Here is a 12,012-nt window from a genome sequence, read left to right as displayed (position 1 = left end):
TCATATTGGCTTGAAGGGGTCCCAGGTTCCCTGCAGCAGCTTCCGACAAAATGGAGGACACCACCATTACCAACCATTACCACCATCACCACCAGGAGCCGTGCTGGGCTGCTTGTGAGACGCCTTTTCTTGTCTCGGAATAGTTGGGAGCGCGAAAAAGAATCCTCCTGAAAACAGAGACCCTTGTCCTCGGAGAAGACTTATAGGCTGCCCCCTTCTTAGATTTGGGACTTGGTTTCTATTATTCTGCCCCCTCTTAGAAAGGGTTCCAGATCCACAGCCCAAGGGGTGGGGGTGGGGGGAGAAGAAGCGTCTAAAACCCGTTGGCTTTATTGCTGTATCCGTCCTTGCCGCCTCACCTCAGAGCTTGGTGTTCAAGCCCTGCTTTTACCCCTTGTCCTTGTGGCAAGAGGAATTAATTGCCCCGTGGCAAACAAATTAATGGGCTAAAACACCTTCCTGGCTGATAAATGACATGGGGACTTAAGGGAAGCCATCGCCCTTTTCCTGGGGAGGGGGAAGAGAGGCAGCACAAACTTCTGCATGAAACTACTCAGCAGCGACGCTAACCACCGGGATCGCAAACCTTCCCCATCCAGTTGAAAGAAGCAGAGGTGCTGCAGCTGTTGGTGGTGGGCAATGCAATTCGGGTTTTCTTTAACCTGGTGGAACCAAAGGAGGAGGGACGGGAGGCGTGTGCGGGCAGCTAATTGACAGAACCTTCACGCAACCAGCGACGGAGACCAACGATAGACGGGCAGTTTCTCCAATGGTTTTGCCTGACACCAAAGCCCTCCCTCTGGGAAAGCCAATGGGCGGGAACACTAGGCGGCCTTTCCCCGGGCTCGGATGGTTAGGTTTTTGTCCCTCCTCCTCCCCTTCGCCAGCAGCAGCGTTTAGCCCGGGACTGGACCGAGATAGAGTTGAGGAAGCGTTGGCGGAGCCGCGGAGGGTGCGTTTTACCCGCAGGCGGGCGGGCGCGACTTTGGCCGAGCTCGGCGAGGGGATCAGAGGAACGGGGGTCGAGGTAGAAACAGCGGAGCCGGGTTAGACGAACTGGCTTGAAGCCCAGCTGCCCTTTCAGGGTGGGGACAGGAGAGCAGACCAGCCGCGTCTCGGGAACAACCCGGGCTAAATACCCCGCTGCGTGGTGTTCTGACGGCGGCGGCGGCTGCTGTCCGTTCCCCCCCTCCCCTTTCCCGCCAGTAGAATTAGGAAGGCAAGAAAGGGTCAGTGGCGGGTAAGAACCGGGAGGGCGGCAGCCCCGTTACGACGCGAGACAGGCGCTTGGGCAGACATGCGGAGAGGACTGCCGTGGGGTATCTGGGTGCGTGCGTGTGCAGTGGGGGGGCGCCATGTCTCTCCGCCCGGCTTTATTTCCAACTGCCTCCTGGGGGCGATGCGGGGGGGGGCGTTTGTTCCCCGTCTCATCGCGGTTCCTTCTTCCCTCGGGAGGGGGAACGGACGGGGAAGAGTCGGTAATTGCGCCCCGCGGATCCTTCTTTCTCCCCTCCCGTATTGTTTAGCTGGGTCTCTTTAATGGCGGCCGACTGGAGGCGGCAGTGCTGCTAGCAGACTGCAGGGGGCCGAGCGCAACTCCCGGGGCAATTGGCAGAAAGCGGGATTGGGAGGGGAGGGCAGATTTTCGGCTCTCGAGCGGCGGGGACGGGAAAAAGGGGGGTGGGTGGGAAGGGAAGCGAGTTTGGACTCGCTCCCGAGAGTTTTGAACACACGGAGGGGAAGAAGGTTGGAAGGTCTGGGTCGGGGCTCCACAGTCTCACGCCAACAGCAGAAACTCCTGTTTGTTGCCCGTTGGGGGAGTCGCGTCCGAGGAGGGAAGACCCCCCCCTCCCGACCCCTGGTGGGTGTGAGAAGGGGGCATCCATGAAGCGCCGTCCGTGGGCCAAGAGGCTCCAGTATCCCTTTGGGAAGGGCATCTAGAGGGGCGCTGGGTACCAACTCCAAAGCAGCGGTGGCCACTCCGTCTCTTGCCCATTGGGAAGGGCGTCTCCTGGAGGGGAAAGATGGGGAGGCACCCCCTGTAGATGCCTTCTCCCCCCCTCTTTTCTTCTCTTTCCCCTTGACCAGCACCTCTTTTCCCCTAGGCTGCGGGCCAGTTTGGCGCAGCCTTGGCAGAGCCCAGCAAGGCGAAGGAGCTCCCATTGTGAGTGCTATTTATATATGTTTTCCTGCCTCGGGAGGCGGAGGTAGAGCACCCATTTTTGGCACGAGGGCTGGGGGTGGGTGGGTGGAGATAAAAGAGGAGGTGCCTCTCAGGGTATGTTGGGGGGGGGGCGCGGGGGAGAGATGGTTGGGTGCAGCAGCTGCTGCTGCCCTAGAGCAAAGCCCCGGTAATGGCCGGGAGGCGACTCCACCCCCGCGGGGTGGGCTCTGTTGCTGCAGACATCGCTCCTGCAATACCAACACTGGCAAGCAGAAGACGGGCTCCTGCCGCTGCTCCTGCCTTGCCCATCGAGGGGGTGGGTATCTTTCGAGTGCCCCCTAGAGTTTTGGAGCGTACATTCAAGTGACACCTTTTTTCACTCTGATTTAAACGATTTCCACCCCAACTCTTGAATCCCCCACAACCTTATCTGACCCTATTTGGCAGGTAAGCAAGGAGAGGACTTTTAAGAGAGAACCCGCTTTGGGGTGAAGGGCGTGCTTTTAGTCGTCATTCTCTGTGTTTGGATCCCACAATTTTTCCCCCTCTTTTCCAAATGGATTTGCTTGGTATTGGAGATGGGAAGATCAAACCATAGGTGGTTATTATTATTATTCAAGTTGTAGTGGTTCATACTTGAAAACATCTATCTGTGTCGGCCTATTTTCCCTTGAAACCTTTTGAGGTTGTTTGAGAAGCCTGTGGGCTGTTGTGTTCAGTTGTGTCTCATATTTTCAAGATGAATGCAGTTGCTTTCTTTGAGTAAAACCTTTGTACAGTAAGTTTCTTCTTGCATTCTGAAAACTTTACTTTTACTGGTCCGGTTCCCTTCACCTTACTAGGAAGAGTTTGGAATCCCTAAATGTCAAAGTTACTTGGCAAAGGCCCCCTAATGGAAACAACTACAGGCCTATTGCCTGATACTGAAAACAACAGTAGTTTTCAACGTAGTCTACATGGAGGTTTATTTAATACTCCCTAAAGAAACCACTAGTGACATTCCAGTATCTAGAACCATAATTCAGTGGAATGATACTGAGAGAAGTGGGTTGGAGAGTTTAAAATTGGTTTTATATTTAACTAAATGGTTTATAAATAAGACCGTACGAAGCTGATTCTTAAAAACCATCAGAATAATTTTACAGTTATAGATGTGCAAAATAATTTCATGGGCATACAGGTTAGATGGTAAATCTATCTTAATAAAAAAAAAGCCTCTAAATTTAGATAGAACATTTATCTTTAATGCTAATGTGAAATCATACAAAGATTAATGTACATGTTATTGTTATAGTTCAATTACATATTAGGCCAAGATCCTGCTTGACTTTTTGTTAATCTTAATCTTTTCTTAATCTGAATTTCTTACTCTTAAATCTGCGTATTTTTAGCAATATAACAAAGGATGAGTTACTTTTACTAGCACTGTTGTTTATTTTGCTCTCCCCATGCTCCAAAGTGGACCATTAAAAAATAGCTGTTGCAACCCTAGGATTAAAAAAACCCTCAGCTATGTCAAAAGAATAGAAATATTCAAAATAAAAGTGGGAAGAAGCACTTTCATGCCTAATAGTTTATTTTTTTAGTGTGCCATACAAAGCCAGTTTTTCTATTTTTCAACAGTGGTATATACCTTAGTATGTTGTGTGAGTCTGACCAATTTGTTTATTCAGTATCAATGGATAAACCTTGAAATTAAGACATTTAATTTGTTAATTCCAATAAGAATTAATGCTGTTTTGAAAAATTATGGTTTGCTAATTAGGAAAGTTGAGAAAACATGGAAATATTGGATAAATACAGGAAATAAAATTCAGTCAGTTCTAAAGAAATTTTGCATATTACTTAAACTAGAAAACATGAAAGTCTTATTGAGGTCTACTTATATAATAGTTACAAGTGGGCAAAGGAGTTTAGCATGTATACAAGTCTGCCTGCAATGTACTCGTCCTTTAAAACCACTATGTGATACCAGATGGAGAGTGAAAATTTCCTTATTTTTGTTTGAATATGAGTGTAGAAGCTGACATGTGATTCATATCTTTGGTTTGGTTATTCTTTCATTCCATTATATTATGGGAACTTCTTGAATAGAAATAGCTTTCAAAAATTAGTTGGTCATATAAAACGTTCAATTGAATATTTAACTGAAAGCACACATAGGTTGGTGCTGTTTGCATTGTACTAAATAATCACTTGATTTGTTGATTTGTTGGTTTTGGTTTCTTCAGTAAGCCATTAAACAATCCAACAATTTAAGTTGTATGTATCTTTGTATTTAAAATTAGCTTTAAGTTTCTGGTAACATTTGGCATTTTCACATAGAGTATTGAAACCAAATGGATATGTTTATGCAGAAATCAAGCATGGGTCTACTGGAGATCCTGAATATCTTAAGAACAGGTTTTATATTTACAGTAGTGTTATTCTACTAATTCTCTTCAAAAGTTGAGTGAATGCCAGGCAACATAAAAGTTTCATAGAAAATCTCTTCTGACTTCTTGTACATGTAAAAATAAAACTCATGTCCACATTTTACTTATTTTTTAAGGCAGGTTATTTGTTTCAAAATAAAACTTTGATTCTCACTTGAGAATTTATGCTGTACACTGTTGATTCTTTGTTCTTCCTGTCAGAAGGAATAGTTAAACAGAATGATTTTGTGCAACATGTGTGAACTAATTAGTCTATCTTGCTCTTTTCTAAGATATAAGAATTATAAGTAATTATTCATTCTTAAAGTGATTTTGGCTTAATAGAAAAGGAATAAAGCAGAATTCCTAGTTCTCATATAAAGATAAATAAACCCCAGACAGACGTGAACAAAAATCAATATAACTATATAGCACCTGAATCTATAAACAGTTGATTCTTGCCTTACAACCACTTCTTTAATGGTGGTTTGGAGCCACGACAGTGCTGAAAAAATAACTTACGACATTTCCTTGAAGCTTTAATCATTGAACCACCCTCACAGCTACACGATTCAATGATCTTGGCAGCTAGCTTGCATTTATGGAGGTTACATTGTCTTGCAGTCACATGATCATGATTTGTGTTCTTCCCAGTCAGCTTCTGACAAAGTCAATGGGGGAACATGGATTTGCTTAACAAATTTGTGATTCACTTAATTGCGATTAGTGACCAAAATTCTGATCCCAATTGTGGTCATATGTTGAGGACTACATGTACTCTGTTTCTTCAATTTGAGTTATTCCTAATCCTGCTTATAGTCCACCTTTGCACACATCAGTGGTGGGTTGCTCCTGGTTCAGGCGAATTGGTAGTGGCAGCGGCGGGAGGCTCCGCCCACCCACCCCGACATCTAAAACGCTCTGCACATGCGCAGAATGCTAGCGAAGCAAGTGTGCATGCCCGCGCGCTACCGATAGAGAACCGGTAGTGCCGGGATTTGAAACCCACTACTGGCACACATGCAGTCTCACAACCTGGAGTAACAGTTAATTTATTTGCTAATATGAGCTTTAGTTTTAAAAAGGGTAGTCTTAACACTCATATTACAGAGTGAGATGGATGATCTATAAATTTAATAAAAATACTTTTAGTCTTTAAGGCACCACATATTGCCTTTAATTTTAATTAGACAAGGATCAGGTGATAGAAGAAAAATTTCTGCCTATAACTCAAAAGAGTTTGTCAGTTGTAATTGATTGTCCTTGTTGAAAGTGGGCAAGATAACACTGTTTCACTCTTATAGGTACTATGGATAAGCAGTGATTAGAGCAGCTATTTTCAGATTGTCTTGCCCAAACTGAAATGTGCTTTTCAGAAGTTTTGATCCATACATGGAATTAAACAAGGTGGTTCTCTTCCAGATATGGCCCTAAATATAATTAGAAATGGGGTTTAGGATAAATTATGACAATGATTGATGTAGGAATAAACTGATTGGCTGTGCCATGCCTAGAGCTGGGAAGGCCTGGAAAAAAACCTGAAAAATTGGGGGACAACAAGTTTTTTTTCTGTGTGTGCCCCCCCCAAAAAAAATTTTCCAGGTTTTTCCCAGGCCTTCCCATCTCTATCCATGCCTGAATACAAAGATACTGACTGGAGAGAAAGGAGATCATTGGGAAGCTGAACAGGTGAACTGGAACATGAGTCATGTGGAGAGGAGGATGAGACACTCCAACCGTGCCCTACTTGCCTTATGAGACCTCTCCAGATATTTTTCTGTCAAGACAATAATCAAAATGGGTCTTGATTGTGCAGAACTTCAAAATGTATGTTTTGGATATGAAGCAAAAATACATTTTGCAAGTCCTTTTTGCATTTCATTAAGCCATATTGAGAGCTGCCAAGATCATTGCAGTAAGAAGAGGCATACTAGGTGTGAAGAAAGTAGGGAGGAAACATAATTCTTATGCATAATTCTTCCTCCATAAAATCACTGTAGGATACCCCAAATTTTGTTTTAAGGGAAACCAGAACAATCAAGCATTCTGCATTTTGCTTTGGCTAATCAAGAACACTTCAGCAGAACATCCAAGAAACTTGTTTGTTTCATGTTCAGAAAGAAACTTCATATCTGTTAGATAAACAAGCCTGAGAGGTGGTGACAGGCCAAAGATCACCCAGAAAGTTGCAAGGATAAGTAGGAACTTAAAAATGAGATTTATTGTTATAATAGTTGGTCTACTATTTAAAGTTTAGCTGAAACTTTAGCTATTTCTAGAGTAACGTACAAATGTTCGTGTTACAAGCACCCACCAATTTTGATTATAAGTCTTACTGTAATTATTTACATATAGTCATATATTTATAAACATATATTTTTAGCAAACTTTAGTTTGAGTACGCTCATGTTTAAAGTCACCAGACAGCGTGGTAATTATATGTAAAAATATTAATTGTCCCATTGCTCTTTGAACAGAAATTCACGAATGAGTCAGTGAATTGGTCACTCCATTTGAAGGATTTGTAGTGTGACATCTCCCTTTAAGATGTAATAAACATTATTTGTTTTTGTTCCAGTGCCCACTCAAGTCACTTGAACGTGCTTGTGAATTCATGTTGTTTATATATCCACTAATTTATGAAATTTATATGCCACCTCAATCCGCTAGGACTCTAGGCTGTTTACAATAATTATAGAATGATACGATAGAGTTGGAGCAATACTTGAGCTTGTATAGCTTAAGCAAAATAGTTTTTCAACTAGCCTCGAGTTTGAGACTAAATTTATATTTAGTTTATTTACTTCTTTTAACTAAAACAATGCTAAAACTCAGACTCCTCTAGAGTCAGGAAGAGTCAATCACAAAACAACAATATAAGAAACTTAATATTTGATAGACCTAAAGGCAAAGCCCACAAAAATGCTGAGTTCATTGATATATTACCACAACGTGTATATTTTCTGTCAACAGGCAAAACTGCTCACACCTAATGGGCTACCAATATAAGCATATTAGCCATATTACAAATGTGTTGCAGACACAAAGCAGAAACTAAAAGTACATGCAGTTAAATAATTTAAATTGATATGTACAAAGAGGATTTGTTAAAGCTAACTAAATTGCAAATGATGTCTTGTATTCCTACAGGGATATTCAATCGGCTGATATCAGGGAAGGTGACTGGGGCAAAATCCTGCAATATTAACAGGGATTATTTGAAATTTTAGAAGATGGATAGATCCTTTGTATAGGAACTCTGCCATCTGTGGGCTGCATGCTTGCCCATCCGGGATCCTTCCAGGCCCCCTACCCAGCACAATGGGATGGCTTTGGGAAGCAACCAGTGACTTTTTAAAAAACAGAAGGGTATTGCCAGCCTTGAAGGAACATCTTTCATTTCTCAGTATGAATAACCTTTACTCCAATCTCTTCTCTTTTGTTCATATTTTTGAGTATAGGTAGGGAATCCGCTATAGAAATTTTAAAGAAAAAAGATTATCTAGATCCTTTTCAGTCAAGGTCCACACCAGACACAGACAGAAAACATCAGTTATTCTTGGACATGACCTTTATCAGAATCTGGATATAGTACACAACAGTTGGGCCTATTGTGTGCAACAGTTAAGTGAATCCAGTTTCCCCATTGACTTTGCTTGTTGAAAGCTGGCTGGGAAGCTTTGCAAATGGTGATCACATGACCTTGGGACGCAACTGTCATATACAGGCCAATTGCCAAGCACCCAACTTTCTGATCACATGACGATGGGGATGCTGTGATGGTCATATGTGCAAGGACTGGTCAAGTCACTTTTTTAGTGCCATTAAAACTTCGGCCGCTAAACAAATAGTCAAGCACTACCTGTATTATGTGCTGATTATGTACAAAAAAGGGACCTTGTTCAGCTTTTTATGAGACATCAGAACATTGGCTTACCTTAAGGCCGTGATGGTGAACCTATGGCATGCGTGCCAGAGGTGGCACACAGAACCCCCTCTGTGGGCATGCACGCCATTGCCAGCTGCTCCTCTGAGTTCCGGCATGAGCATGTGCACCAGCCAGCTGGTCTTCACGGAAGAGGAGCTGGCTGACACGCGCATGCTCACGCCGGAACCCAGAAGAGAGCAGCTGGCCAACGCGCATATGTGCAGCGGAACCTGGAAGAGCAGCTGGCCGTCGCTCGCATGCACACTGGCCAACTCCTCTCTTCCGGGTTATGGCGCTCTGGCACACGCGCTCCAGTTTCGGCACTTGGTGCCAAAAAAGTTATCCATCATTGCCTTAAGGTGTTGCCTTTTCCAAAATGAGTCAAATCAGCTAGTTAGATAATGAATAGAGCTGAGGATAACCAGCCTTTTTTGGTTGCAGCCCAGTGGTATATCTTGACACAGAAATACATTTCGGCCCTTCTGGCTTTTAGGAAGCTTCTAAAAATCAGCTTTTTATGGAGTGTTCAGTGCAGTTGAGGCCTAATGGAAAAGGGAGAGATAGCAAGTGGCAAGAGCCAGTGACTGGATTGGCTTTTTGTGATTCTTCTCTGGACAAGGAGATTTGATTATCCTCAAGTGCTCCAGACAGTTTCTCCTCATGAGGATACTGCAAGAGAGCAGTCTATGGGGGATTTTAATCTCAGGGAGATGAAAGGATGTCATGTTTATTGATTGACTGATTGATTGATTTGATTTGATTTGATTTGTATGCCACCCTATCTCCATAGGACTCAGGGCGGCTCATAACAATTAAAATCAACCAGATAAAAACATATTAAAATACAATTAAACTTATATTAAAATTCATTAAAATAATCAAACCCCATCAGTCTAGGCTAAGCGATTTAAACAGCCATGTCTTTAGTTCGCAGTGGAAAGTGCGAAGGTCAGGGGCCAACCGGAGCCCCAGGGGGAGTTGGTTCCAAAGGATGGGCGCGGCCACAGAGAAAGCTCTACCTCTGGGGGCTGCCATCCAACATTGTCTAGCCGATGGCACCCTGAGTAGGCCCTCCCTGTGAGAACCCACCGGGCAATGGGAAGCCGTTGCTGGTTGCAGATGATCCGACAAATATCCTGGGCCTAAGCCATGTAGGGCTTTATAGGTCATCTTCAGCACCTTGAATCTTACCCGGAGGGCAACCAGCAACCATGTTACCTCAAACCATGATTGGTGCCTTTATGGATCAGAGTTTGCATACTTCTTTTACTAATCACTTTTAGAAATTGCTTGTTAATTGCTTTTCAGCTAAAAACTGGAATCTTTGGAACAATATGTTTTATAGCATCAGTAAGTTTCCTTCAATCCTTAAGGATTTTAAAAAAAACTCTTTTAGAGTAATAGCAAAATATGTGATTGGAAAATTGATTTTGAAAAGTTATAGATGGACTAAAGGTCCAGATGGTTTTGAAATAAGATTTCAAAATTAATTCTAAGAATCCTTCATGTAAGATAATGCTGTTTGAGGGAATCTGAAGTTATTAAAGATTACAATTAAAGGAACACTTAAATTTCACTTATTAATTCCAAATGGAATTCCAAACATGTCTGCCATTAGAGATTGTTTTTAAGAACAGGTTTTGCCAAACAAGTCTCAGCTTGATCGGAAGGGGATTTTAAAATGAGAGGTTGTAGTGACATGGAAAAATATTCTATACTGGACATAGAAAAGATACTAGCTGATGTCTTAGTAATTAAAAGAAATATAAAACTAACGAACCAAAAGAATGATCTGGATACGTTTTCCAAATTGAATTTACAAAAGACACTTATTAAACTTTTTGAAGAATTAATGATAAAAGATAAAGAAAAAATGTAATCCAAGTTCTAGAACATTACTGAAGGTTGAAGATTAAAGATCAAGATTGTAAAAAGTTAAAGGACATAAAATTGGTTTATTTGGTCAAATAAATACATTATCTCAGGTAAACTTTAATGAACTTTTGCTGATCAGGACTAAATGACAAGATTTTTAAGGAGTTGTTTTTAGATAAGAGATGAGGTATGGGAAGAAGAGACCAATTGTATTTTAAGAAGGTGATAAATAATTAAAATTATACTTGTGATGAAGGGGACACATTTATATATTTTTATTTTCTATTGCCTTAATTTTTCTCTCTCTTCTGTTTCTTTTTTGTACTTTACATTTTTATTTTTTTTAAGTTTGTAATTTTTATCTGCCTGTTACAATGTTTAATAAAATTCTTTTTTGAAAAGATTCTTGTATACCACCCAAAATCATGAAACTGAAGAAGTATAAAAATAATGTTAAATAAATCAAAAGTTGAGAGATGGCCTTAAGCCATTTTTATGGGCACTAAAATAAACAAATTTGTATATAAAATATGGGAGGCAAGTATACACTCATAAGCATACATATAAATTCACATTTTAGCAGCACAATAACATGATAGCTCATTAACTTGATTATGTGCCACATAATTTGTAACTATAATGGCTCATGTGTTAAGTAAAGTAGCTTGGCAAAATATGTGCATTGGTGGTAATTGCCTTTTGGGTAAGAATGGGTTAAGGATGCTTTTTAAATTGATACTGCTGCTGTCATTCCATTCTGATGAATGGAAAATAGCCCAATTGGAATTTGAAATATCCCATGTTCCCAGTTCTATTATACATGAATCTTCAGATATGTTTGGAAATATTACTTGTTTCATGTTTTGTAGATAGGATAGTAGCAACATAGTCTAGAACACAGTGTTGCTGTTTTTTAGATTGTATAGATGCTTTCAGCCTGTGGATGTTGCAGATTTTTTTTAAACCTGATCATGAATTATTGAAGAAGCTTGTTGAAATATGTGAGACTAAATACTATCTTTAGAAATTGTCACTATGCCATTATTGTAACCTAATTAGTGAATATAATAACAATGTATTAAAGTTCTATATGCTGCCCAACTCCCAATGACTCCTTGTCTCTGTATAGAAAAAAATATACTAAAGAGTAACTTCACTGGTTTACTTAATCTTATATAGAAGTGCATTAAAAGGGATAGGGTGAAAGTAATTGGTGCCAAACAGTATAAAATACTTCCTTTACTGCTTCTTTTAATATTACCATACTTTAGTTGTGAAAGGATATGAACAAGTGTGCAGCAGAAACACTTTTTACTGTTTCAAATAGTTCATTTGAGTTTGAGATATAGGAAGTACTGTACATTGAACATCTTCAGACTAAAGATGGACATTTTTGTGTTTTTTTAAATAGAGAAATATTTTGAATAGTGGAACTTTAGTATTTGGTAGAGAAATAAGAATAAAAATAAGGCCATAATCTAAGCTGCAAAATATTTTACTATAATTTCTTCAATTTTTAAAAAACAGTATCTTAGAATACTGCGTAAAACTAACAGGGCTAATTTAGATGATGAACCATTTTCTTTTCTCAATATTTATGGCCTGAGAAAATGTACCTTTTCTTTTGCTAC

At 40.9% G+C, this 12,012-nt stretch overlaps 1 protein-coding gene across 2 annotated transcripts in view; it reads left to right on the top strand.

Annotated features, from left to right (window-relative positions):
- Nucleotides 1-896: 896 nt before the first annotated feature.
- Nucleotides 897-12,012, top strand: part of ZMYM2 (zinc finger MYM-type containing 2) — an 80,314-nt gene continuing 69,198 nt past the window's right edge. For both annotated transcript variants that reach the window (XM_070942846.1, XM_070942845.1), the window contains exon 1: nt 897-1,027. The gene's annotated coding sequence lies outside the window, so the exon portion shown is untranslated. The remainder of the gene's footprint in view (nt 1,028-12,012) is intronic.

This window comes from Pituophis catenifer, unplaced genomic scaffold (assembly GCF_029215685.1).
Source record: "Pituophis catenifer annectens isolate HBS135680 unplaced genomic scaffold, rPitCat1.0.hap2 SCAF_4, whole genome shotgun sequence".
NCBI lineage: Eukaryota > Metazoa > Chordata > Lepidosauria > Squamata > Colubridae > Pituophis > Pituophis catenifer.
The sequence above is the reverse complement of the archived record's forward strand: the minus strand, read 5'-3'. Positions and strand labels throughout refer to the sequence as shown.